At 36.9% G+C, this 12,714-nt stretch overlaps 1 protein-coding gene across 1 annotated transcript in view; it reads right to left on the reverse strand.

The window, feature by feature from the left end:
- The window catches only part of LOC144229101 (calcitonin), a 153,996-nt gene that overhangs the window by 101,681 nt on the left and 39,601 nt on the right, over positions 1-12,714 (reverse strand). Inside the window, exon 3 of the mRNA XM_077761057.1 lies at positions 8,751-8,862. The gene's annotated coding sequence lies outside the window, so the exon portion shown is untranslated. The remainder of the gene's footprint in view (positions 1-8,750; positions 8,863-12,714) is intronic.

A 12,714-nucleotide genomic window follows, 5' to 3' on the forward strand; every position in this document is an offset into this window, starting at 1 on the left:
TTAAAGAATGTTCATTTTGTTTTGGTTCCAGTCTCCTGCTGCTAAGACTGGATAATCTGTACCACAGATAATGAAGTATGGTTTACTCATATTATGGATATATACAACACACTATAGAATGGGGAATATAGATATACATATCAACCTGGATAAATCTCACATATAATGTTGAGTGCAAAATAAAGCTAGTTTCTAAGGATACATATCAGAGGATACTAATTGTACTGAATTTAAAACATATATAACTTTACTATACAAAACCGAGGGATATATACAGTCATTCTTAGGGAGAATAACTATCACATTAAAAAACAAGTATCTTAACATGGCAATGAGAAAGAATGAAATCTGGCCATTTGTAGCAACAAGGATGGAACTCAAGGGTATTATGGTAAGTGAAATAAGTCAGGCAGAAAAAGACAGATACCATATGTTTTCACTCATATGCAGAACAGGAGAAACTTAACAGAGCACCATAGGGAAGGAGAAGGGGGAAAACAATTAAGGAGAGGGAGGGAGGCAAACCATGAGACTCTTAAAAACTGAGAACAAACTGAGGGTTGATGGGAGGTTGGGGAGAGGGGAAAATGGGTGATGGGCATGGAGGAGGGCACTTATGATGAACACTGGGTGTTATGTGGAAACCAACTTGACAATAAACTATAATAAAAACAAAACAAACAAAACAAAAACCTCAAATAGTACAATTATGTTCAGAAAAAAAGTAAATAAAATGGTATTCAACTTAAAAAAAAAAACAAAAAAAGTAACTTAAAAATTTTAAAAAGGGGATCACCTGGGTGGCTCAGTTAAGTATCCGACTCTAGATTTTGGCTCAGGTCATGATCTCACAGTTGGTGAGACTGAGCCCCATACTTGGCTCTGCCCTGACAGCACAGAGTCGGCTTGGGATTCTCTCTCTCCTTCCCCTTCCTCCACTCTCATGCTCACTCTCTCACTCTCTCTTTCTCTTTCAAAAGAAATTATAAGCCTAAAAAAAAGTAACTTTACAAGGTGGGAAGGAAATGTCAATAAGAGGGGTATACAGCCAGCACCTAGAAAGTTTTGTTTCGTTGTATAAGCTAGGTTGTTAGTATATATGAATGGTTATGATATGTGTGTTTACTAGGAAAAAATGCCCTAAATATAGGTATTTTGTTTTAAGGCAACTACTGTAGAATTTTTTAATGCATAAATTTTAAATACCAAAAAAGGATCTGTTCTGCTCAATGAAAAGTGGAAAAAAGATCCCCAAAATATATAGCTATGCACAACTGAGAAAAAGATGTTAGTAATAAATACTCATATAGAATAGTGGTATATTAAATAGTGGTATATTTAACCAATTAAGAGCCAAGACTATCAGGCTGCATCATTTTAAAGGATCCAAAATGTTTTTTTACCATGAGAAAAACATTTAGAACAAAAAGACTCAGAGTTAATTAAAACAAATGGGTAGTAAAAGATACGTGGCAAATATGAGCAAAAATAAGTTGAAATAAGTTCATGATATATGATTAGAATAGAATTCAAAGCAAAAACCCGCAACTTACTAGAAATAGAAAGGTGTTATATAATAAGAAACAGAACCAAATGGCAAGACGATATATTGATAATAGACACATGTATCCAACAACATGGCCTCAAATTATGTGGAACAAAAACTGACTAAAATGCAGGTGAAATATGTATATCAAGAATTCTTATTGTGGAATTAATGTACACAACTCAATTAGCCATTAGCTTTCAGAATCACCTCCAAAATGCATGGTGCAAAGTTGGCTCTGTAATTACCCCCTGACACTATGATGATTTGAAACAATGTACAGTGTTTACAACCACAAAGGGGTGATAGAGTTTATTAATAAGATTATGACTACTTTTCACACCATTTATTAAATAAACCAACATGTTTCACATTGATTTGTAACACTACTCTTATATGCTAATACTTTTCTTTCCTTCTTTTCTCCTGTATTGATAATTACTTATGTTAGTAATACACTTTCATTACTAGTAGATCAAAGGCACTTCATACTTCTCCTTTTCAAATGCTCTTAGAGATTTTTACACATTTATTTTCCCAGAATAAAGTTAGAATTTCCTGTTTGGATTTTTGATGGCATCAGGTTTTCCAGGTAGCCAATTGTGTCATCTGTAAATAATAGTACATCTTAGTTCACATTTTTGTTCTTTTTGTATCATGTAGAACTTTCTGACAATGTTGAGATAAAAATGATAAAAGATATCCTTGATGATGAAGACAACTGATTTCAAATGGAACTTCTTTATCATCTTAAGAAAGTATCTTTCTTTGGGGTGCCTGGGTGGCTTAGTCGGTTAAGTGTCCACTTTCAGTTCAGGTCATGATCTCACAGTTTGCAGGTTTGAGCACCGCATCGGGCTCTGTGCTGACAGCTCAGAGCCTGGAACCTGCTTCAGATTTTGTGTCTCCCCCTCTCTCTCTGCTTCTCCCCCACTTGTGCTCTGTCTCCATCTCTCTCAAAAAATGAATAAACATTTTTTAAAAATTTAAAAGAAAGTATCTTTCTTCTTATTGTATACTAAGAAAGTTTTTAATAATCATAAATGAATATTAAATTTTATCAAAATATCTTTTGGTGCTAACCAAAAGCTGTAATCTTATGGCTTTTCTCCTCTGACTTACTATTATGATAATACATTTCCAGGCACAGAAACTAATAATAACATTTAATATATTTGAGTGGTTACTACATTCTAGGCTGTAAAAAATGCCACACAGAATTAACTCCTATAATCTTTACCACTGCATAAAGTAAACAGTGTCATAGTTCCATTTTATGAAGAAACTGAGTTACAGAGAGATGAAGCAGGTTGCCCAAAGCCACACAGCTAACAGATCCATATCTGGTACAAACTTGTCCCTAGGCTATCTGGCTCCAGATTCAGGCATCTTAAATCATTACACTGCTTCTTGATAAACTCTACTAGGTCAGAGGATATGTATTAAAATATAGTTTCAGATTCAATGTGCTTGAGATTTATTAAGGATTTTGTACCACCATTATTAGGTTTAATATTGGAGCTATGCTAATGTCATCAAATAAATTAGCCAACTTTTGAACTTTTAATGCTTTTAGGTTAATGAAAGGAGCATGAAAACTATCTGAGCTTTAAGTTTTATATAATTCACCTCTAAAAACTTTCTTACAGAGTTCCTTTAGGTTTTAAGTTTTCTCAGAGTTCTTAAGGTTTTCAAATTCTGCTTTGGTTATTCTACTCTATTGTTATTCTATTTATTTTATTCTTGATTTACATATATCTTCATGAAATTTGTTATTTAAATTTCTTTGCATACATTAGCAAATTGTACTTTTTTATTATACTTTAAAATCTTCATATTTGACATTATATCTTTCTTTTCATTCTGGATGCAGTTTATCTGTATTTTCCCTTTTCCTTTCCATCACTTACTTTACCAGAAAGTTCTATGTAATTGAAATTTTCAAGACTGAGCTTTAATATTTTTCAATTCTACTATCTTTCTTGTTTTTAATTCACTAGTTTCTTTGCTGACCACTTAATTTCCTTCTCCCAGATAATTGTTGAAAAGTTTGTTGAGCAGGTCTCTTCCTAGATTTCTGAGTTGAATATTAAGTTAAATTGCATATATTTCCTTTGTATTGATTACTTGTATTTCACCACTTCTTCCATTCCCACTGACTTCTTCCTGATCAAGACTATCATGTTTTACATGAACTGTAACAACCAACAGATCTCCCTGTTTCTGTCCTTTTTATATAGAAAATTATGGAGTGATCTTTTTTTTTTAAATATTTTTATTTATTTCTAGGAGAGAGAGAGACAGACAGCACGAGCAGGGGAGGGTCAGAGAGAGAGGGAGATACAGACTCTGAAGTAGGCCCCAGGCTCTGAGCTGGCAGTCAGCACAGAGCCCGACGCGGGGCTCGAACCCACGAACCGCGAGATCATGACCTAAGCGAAAGTCGGACGCATAACCGACTAAGCCACCCAGGCGCCCCTGGAGTGATCTTTTTAACATGTAAGTCACATTGCGTCTATCCTCTGCTCAAAACCTTCTGCAGTCTCCCCATCTCACTCAGAATAAAAGTCAGAGTCCTTATGGTAGCCCAAGAGGTACTGCATGATCTGACCCCATATCACTTCTCTGATCTCCCTATCTACCAGCTAACCAACTACCTGCTCCACTCCCAGCTTCTTGAGGGCCTTTGAACTTACTGTTTTCTCTGCCTGGGATGCTATTCTCCCAATGTCTGCATGACTAAGTCTCTCCCTTCCTGCAGAACTCTGCTGAAACATCACCTTCTCAGAAATGGCTTCCCTGAGCCCACTGTATATAAAATGGCATCCCTTCCTGAACACTCTCCGTCTACTTTATTCAGCCTTATTTTACCCAAAGAACTTATCAGTGTATGAGATATTATATATATATGGGGGGAGGCTAGTTGACCAATTTACTTCCACTAGCATGTAACTCTATGAAGGAAGTTAGATTTTTTAAAAAATCTATACCCCTGGAACATAAAAAAAAATTCTAGAACAGTACAGCCCTTCAAAAATATTATCTAGTGAGGAAATAAATAAAGAAACAGGGGGGGGGGGGAGCGCCTAGGTGGCTAAGTCGGTTAAGCATCTGACTTTTTTTTTTTAATTTACATTCAAGTTAGTTAGTGTATAGTGCAACAATGATTTCAGGAGTAGATTCCTTTTTTAATTTTTTTTACATATAGTTTATTATCAAGTTGGTTTCCGTATAACACCCAGTGCTCATCCCCACAAGTGCCCTCCTCCATGCCCATCTCCCCCCTCCCCCCCACACCCATCAGTACTCAGTTTGTTCTCAGCACTCAAGAGTCTCTCATGGTTTGCCTCTCTCCCTCTCCCCCACTATTTCCCCCTTCTTCTCCCCCATGGTCCTCCGTTAAGTTCCTCCTAATCCTCCTATACGTGCAAATATATATTTGTCCTTCTCTGTCTGACTTATTTCACTCAGCATAACACCCTCAAGGTCCATCCATGTTGCTACACATGCCAGATTTCCTTCTTTCTCATTGCTATGTAGTATTCCATCTTATAGATAAACCTCATCTTCTTGATCCATTCGTCCATTGATGGACACTTAGGCTCTTTCCATGTTTTGGCTATTGTTGAGAGTGCTGCTATGAACATTGGGTACATGTGCTCCTGTGCATCAGCACTCAGGAGTAGATTCCTTAATGCTTCTTACCCATTTAGCCCATCCTCCCTCCCACAACCCCTCCAGCAACCTTCAGTTCTCCATATTTAAGAGCCTTTTATGTTCTGTCCCCCTCCCTGTTTTTATATTATTTTTGCTTTTCTTCCATCTGTTTTGTATCTTAAAGTCCTCATATGAGTGAAGTCATATGATATTTGTCTTTCTCTGACTAATTTTTCTTAGCATAATACCCTCTAGCTCCATCCATGTAGTTGCAAATGACAAGATTTCATTCTTTTTGATTGACGAGTAATACTCCATTGTATATACATATTTATCATATCTTCTTTATCCATTCATCCATCAAAGGACATTTGGACTCTTTCCATACTTTGGCTATTGTTAATAGTGCTGTTATAAACATTGAGGTGCATGTGTCCCTTCGAAACAGCATACCTGTGTCCCTTGGATAAATACCTAATAGTGCAATTGCTGAGTTGTAGGGTAGTTCAATTGTTAATATTTTGAGGAACCTCCATTACTGTTTTCCAGACTGGCTGCACCAGTTTGCATTCTCACCAACAGTGGAAAAGGGTTCTTCTTTCTCCATATCCTCACCAGCATCTGTTGCCTGAGTTGTTAATGTTAGCCATTCTGACAGGTGTGAGGTGGTATCTCATTGTGGTTTTGATTTGTATTTCCCTGATGATGAGTGATGTTGAACATTTTTTTCAGGTGTCAGTTGGCCATCAGGATGTCTCCTTTGGAGAAGTGTCTATTCATGTCTTTTGCTCATTTCTTCACTGGATTATTTGTATGTTGGGTGTTGAGTTTGATAAGTTCTTTATAGATTTTGGATATTAACCCTTTATTTGATATGTCATTTGCAAATATCTTCTTCCATTCCATAGGTTGTCTTTTAGTTTTGCTGATTGTTTTCTTTGCTGTGAAGAGCTTTTTATCTTGATGAGACCCCAATAGTTTATTTTTGCTTTGGTTTCCCTTGCTTCCACAGACATGTTAAGTAAGAAGTTGCTGTGCCCAAGGTCAAAGAGGTCGTTACCTGCTTTCTCCTCAAGGATTTTGGTGGCTTCCTGTCTTACGTTTAGGTCTTTCATCCATTCTGACTTTATTTTTGTGTATGTTGTAAGAAAGTGATCCAGGTTCATTTTTCTGCATGTTGTTGTCCAGTTTTCCCAGCACCACTTGCTGCAGAGACTGTCTTGATTCTATTGGATATTCTTTCCTGCTTTGTCAAAGATTAATTGGCCATATGTTTGTGGGTCCATTTCTGGGTACTCTATTCCATTCCATTTAGCTGGTGTCTGTTTTTGTGCCAGTACCATACTGTCTGGATGATTACAGCTTTGTAATACAGCTTGAAGTCTGGGATTGTGATGTCTCCAGCTTTGGTTTTCTTTTTCAAGATTGCTTTGGCTATTTGGGGTCTTTTCTGGTTCCCAAATTTTAGGATTACTTGTTCTAGCTCTATGAAGAATGCTAGTGTTATTTTGACAGGTATTGCATTGAATATGTAGATTGCTTTGGGTAGTATTGACATTTTAACAATATTTGTTCTTCATATCCAGGAGAATGGAAAATTTTTCCATTTTTTGTGTCTTCTTCAGTTTCTTTCATAAGCTTTCTATAATTTTCAGCATATAGATTTTTCATCTTTTTGGTAAGATTTATTCCTAGGTATTTTATGGGTTTTGGTGCAATTGTAAATGGGATCAATTCCTTGATTTCTCTTTTTGCTCCTTCATTATTGTTGTACAGAAATGCAACCAATTTCTGTGAATTGATTTTATATACTGCAGTGTTGCTGAATTCATGGATCAGTTCTAGAAGTTTTTTGATGGAATCTTTTGGGTTTTCCATATAGAGTAGCATGTCATCTGTGAAGAGTAAAAGTTTGACCTCTTGGCCTATTTGGATGCCAAGCATCTGACTCTTGATTTCAGCTCAGGCCATGATATCACAGACCCTGCTTGGGATTCTTTCTCTCTCTTTCCCTTCCCTGCTCTCTCACTTTCTTTCTCAAAACAAATAAACATTAAAAATTTTAAAAAGAAATAATGAAACTCTGTAAGGTTTTTCTATGACTTCATCTTTAATCACTTATCATGTTCTTAGATGTGAGGTTGCCATTTTTAAAATTATCCTTAATTTTTCTTTTGATATCTACTTTAACTCAAAAGTAATTTAGTAGAGAAATTTCAAATTTAAAAAAGCTCTTAAAATTATCCTTCATGTATGTAGTTCCAGGGTTTTTACATTGAGGTTTGATATAGAGTGATCTTTATAATTTTTTTGCCTAGGAAATTTTAAGATTTTCTATCAGGTTTAGTATGTGATTCTTTACCACAAATGTTTTAAATAACAGAAAATACAGTACATTCCTTGAGATAACAACTTTTGTATCAATATTTAGTTAGCTAATTATGGATATGTAATTAAAGCAAATAATTATAATATTATTATATATTTTTTTGCCTGAGTAGTTGATCTTACAAAGACAAAGAGAAGGCAATAAAGTTTCCAAGTATTATCTAATTTCTGTTAATCATCACTTGTATTCCTAGAAATATTTAGTTTGTGTATAATAATTTTTTCTTACTTTTAAAATCCACTTTCATAAGGTGAAAACTATATAATATAAAGTTATATACATGAATTATATTTCCATAAGTTTTATCTAAAGTATTCTATAAAACCTATGTAATTATCACCACAACAAAAGGTATATTTCCATCATCCCAGAATGTCTCTCATGCCACTTTGCAGTCAATATTCCCCAAGTCCCTATGCTTAACACAGTCACTGATGTGATTTCTATCTCTCTGGATTCATTTCTCTACAGATAGATGTGTATATACTCTCTTATACCTAGGTTCTTTTACTCAGCATAATATTTGGGAGATTTATTTACATTGCTGCATATATCAGATATAACTATTTGAAAAAAATAATTATTTGGGGGCATTAATTGTTTATTAATTGGCTCAAGGATTGGAGGGGGAGAGAGTTAAGTAGTATTCCATTATATACCAGAATTTGTTGGGTGGACACATGTATTATTTCCAGTGTCAGCTGTTGTGTATGACATCCTGATGAATATTCAAGTACAAGAATTTCTGTGAACTGTTGAAGTCATTTCTCTTGGACAAATAGCTAGAAATTATTTGGTAAATCCCTGTTGTAACAAATGGACCAATGGCTATGCCATTTTACTCTCCCAGCAGAAACTTATGAACATTTTCCTTGCTCCCCACATCCTTGACAAGTCTTGATGTTTTCAGCCTTTTCAATTTTAACCATTCTCATTATAGCAGTACCGCATTATAGATTTTAATTCCTCCCCCCAATGACTGGTGATAATTGAGGAGCTTCTTATGTATGCATTAGCCAGTTCCACTGGCTTTTGTGAAGTTCCAGTTCCACTATTTTGCCCATTTTTAATTGAGTACATTATCTTATTGAGTTATAAGAGATCTTAATGTGTTCTAGATAGAAGTCCTGCTTCCTTTCAGAGCACCATTTCACTCACCTGCTCACACTTCTCTCCCTCTTGAATCTTTCCTTCTGCAGGAAGCCAGATGCCATGAAATGAGGCCACTCAAGCAGGCTGTGGAGAGGTCCATGCGTCAAGAAATGGAGGCCTGTCAGTAACCAAGTGAGAGAGCTTAGACATGGTTCTTCAGCCCCATGGGAGCCTAGAGATGACTCTAGATCCAGAGTCATCTGAGGACAGCGGGCTGGACTGCAACCTCAAGAGAGACCCTGAACCCGAACTACCCAGCTGGGCCTCTCCCAGATAGGATACCCTCAGAATCTGTGTGAGATAATACATATTTGTTCTTCTGAGCTGCTAAGTTCTTAGGTAATTTGCTACACAGCTGTGGATTAACTAATATCCATTCAAACCCCAATAACGATACATCAATCCCCAAATCTGGATGTCATATTCAGTGCATGCAGCTAGATGTACAAGTTGGAAGCCACAGTTCCCAGAAAGGATGTAATGCCAGAATTCTTTCCCCTGGTTCCCAAGTCCAGGTAAGAATAGGTGTAATGTCATAAGCTACTTCTACTCCAAACAAACCTAAGTCCTTCTGTTCTTTCTCATGATTGAATGATTTTTACCAACATCTCTTATCTCTCCCTGAGTTCTCAATGCTCTCCATCCTATAGCTACTTGTTCACATTATTTTTTCTGTCTCTAAGATTCTCATGGTGGGAAGAAGTCCATGTAAACCAACCCACATGCGTGAATCTCCTCTATAACACTCCAAATGGTCTTCTAGCTTATTTTTGAAATTTAGATATCACTATCTTCTGAGGTAGCTCATTCTATCTTTGGATCACTCTAACTCTTAGAAAATTCCTCCAGAGAATTCACTTGCTTGGCTCTCCTGCTTCACTTATTTGTCAAGAAATTCATCCTTGGGCCAACTCTCCAGGAAGAATTTTCTGTGACTGAGAACACCTCTGAAGGAAGGACTGGTTAGTAATTGTTGGGATGTAAAGCAAATCACATTTTCTTTACTCTGAAGTTTCCAGACTGACTTGACTTTCTAAGAGCCATCTCTTTACCTGGATCCATCCTAGGTGATTAACTTTAATTCTCAAGAATGTCTCAGGGGTCGGGGGTAAGCCTCTTCAATTATTTGGCTCCTCAGAGATTTTATTTTAAGTTTATTTATTTATCTTGAGGGAGATGAGACAGAAGGGCAGAGAAAGACAGAGAGATGTAGAGAGAGGGAGAATCACAAGCCAGGCTCTATACCACCAGCTCAGAGCCCCACACAGGGCTTAAACTCATGAACCATGAGATCATGACCTGGGCTGGTCAAGTGTCAGATGCTTAACCAGCTGAGCCACCCAGGCACCCCAGATCTTCAGATAATTGTTCTTGGTGAAACTTTTCTGGATATTCCTGTAGCAGCTGCTGTATGTAAGTGATGGGTAGAGCTAACAAAGGTCCTGTGCTTGACTTTGGCAGGGCCTGGAGCCAAGCACTATAAATCTGGGCTTCGTCTCTCCTACTCAGGCTTGCCAGGATGATAAGATTAATTGTTTCCATAAAAAGGTACTTTTAGACTTCCTGGAGAGCTTGACTGATCTGTAGATCTAGGAAGATTACAGGTGTAGTTTTTTGCCTTCGTAAAGATAGTCAACAAAACCCTTAATATAGTCTACACAGTTACTATTGTTCTAGCCTCATTTCTCACTACGCTCTCCTTTTCACTCTAAGTTCTAGTTACATTGGCATTCTTCTAATTTGTTAGAATGTGCACCTTCTTCATACCATGGAACTTTTCCACCTACTGTTTCCATGTTCCAGAGTCCCTATGTTTCCCTTCTTTTCAATTACTCTAACTCTTCTCTCAGTTTAGCTAAGCATTGCTTCCTCAAGAAGCATTTCCAGATGACCACCTTTTGAGTCTAGGTTATATTTATTTTATTTCAAAGAGTAAATACACCTTTCTCTTAGATAACCCTTTCAGTTGTAGTTTACACATTTATTTATATGATTATTTGATTAATGTCTATACCCCCTTAGACTAAAAGTTTCATTCACACAGTCACTGCAACCATTTTGCTCTCTATTGTAACACTTAACATAGAGTCGGGTACATTAAGTGTTTGTGGAATGTAGGAAAAAAGCAATTAGAACCTGTTGTGATAAATGCTATCCTTAGAGTAGGCACAGGAGGGCTATGGTCTAACATTATCCAGATTAAAAAATTTTTTTCCTTGTAATATAATATCACATCTCTAAAAATAAACAAGACTCTGTGAGATTAACAAAGGAACCGGGGAAGTAAGAGGTAACATAAACCTGAATGAGCTGATTACATTGGATCCAGGTCAAGTCAACTATTTCCATTTTGCAAATGAGAATTATTGGTCTTTTATCCAGATACAGAAAGTTATTGAAAGTCTCATTAGTGATGTCAGGAGATTTAAAACTGGAAGAAAAATGAGCTTATAAGGTGGCAGTTGGATGCCAAACAGATCCTGTTGGATAGCCAGATGCCATCTCAGAGACTCACAAGTAAAACCAGCTCTACTAGAGAGTTATGTCCCTGACCATTGATGACTGGATTTCTAGAGATGGTAGAATATTTGGGACCAGAACTAGGGACTCAAAAAGAATAGCTGATGCCAGGTCAAGCAGCATTACTAAGACTATTCATCTTTTAGTTCACTGAAGGTTGGGCTCAGGACATGACTCAGGAATGCAAAGGAAAACCCACACAACCCTAGGGAAACCAGAAATAGTGTCACATACACCAGACCTGGGGAGCTGCCAAAGAATACCAGGTCTGTCTACAGGGCATATGGAATCTAGGAGGTGGTGCTGAGCTCCCAAGAGTAATAAATAATTCAGCCTTCTGCAAATTCATATGTTAAAACCCTAATCCCAAGGTGATGGTATTTATGGATAAGGCCTTTGAGCAGTGATTAGATTTAGATGAGATCATGAGAGTAGGACCATCCTAGTGCCATAGAGTCACTACAGAGTTTGCTCCTTCTCTTTCTTTCTCTACCATGGGAACACACAGGAGAAGGGATGGCCATCTGCAAGCCAGCATGAGAGACCTCAAAAACCTGGCCATGCTAGCAACTTGAGCTCAGATTTCCAGCCTACAGACTATAAGAAAATAAACATCTATTATTTAAGGAACCCAGTCCATGTGTTATGCTATGGCAGGGTGTAACTAATACAGTGATGATACAGAGATAAATAGGAAAGACATGGCCTCTACACTCACTGATGGATGAATAGGGAAGATTGATATCAAACCTCAACATAAAATATGATTATTAACAGTAAAGTACAGTACAGCATAGATATACAGAAAGAAGATAAAGCCTAGCCAAGAACTAGAGAAAGAACCTCTTAAGAGAGAAACTTTAATTAGAGATCTTAAGATTTAAGGGTTGTGGTGGGAGGTAGGGGAATTAAGGGATATTTAGACATAGAGACCAGGAGCACAAGCACACTATCAGTGACATGATGGAGCCTACTCATATCAGCTCATGCAAGCCATTGTTAGCATCTCTTCCCAACTCTGTGTTCAGGGATAGCTCATTGGTAGCTGGAAACCAGACATATTGGGAGTATTCACACAGTGGAAATTTTGCAAATTTTGGGATTATTCTTCCTAGAGAGCCACCATTTGCAAAATATTTACCATACCCAGCACAAAACATGTTCAAGAAATAGGGAGAATATTAAAGTTGGAGCACAGAGAGTAAAAGATAAAATGGGAAGATATGAGACTGGAATTCAACTCTTAGGGATGGCGTCTGATCATCAGTATTTTAAGATATATTCAGTTCTTGCAACCAATAGTGAGAATTACTGGATTAGGTTTAGAGGGCTTTGTAACCTGTGGTAAGAGGTTGGTATTTATATTAAGTCAAAGAGGAAGAGAGGTTTCTGGGAAGATGGCAGAATAGAAAGCATTGTCCATTACTAGGGAACCGGCTAAATAATTTAT

This window comes from Crocuta crocuta, unplaced genomic scaffold (assembly GCF_008692635.1).
Source record: "Crocuta crocuta isolate KB4526 unplaced genomic scaffold, BGI_CrCroc_1.0 scaffold233, whole genome shotgun sequence".
NCBI classification, from domain to species: Eukaryota; Metazoa; Chordata; class Mammalia; order Carnivora; family Hyaenidae; genus Crocuta; species Crocuta crocuta.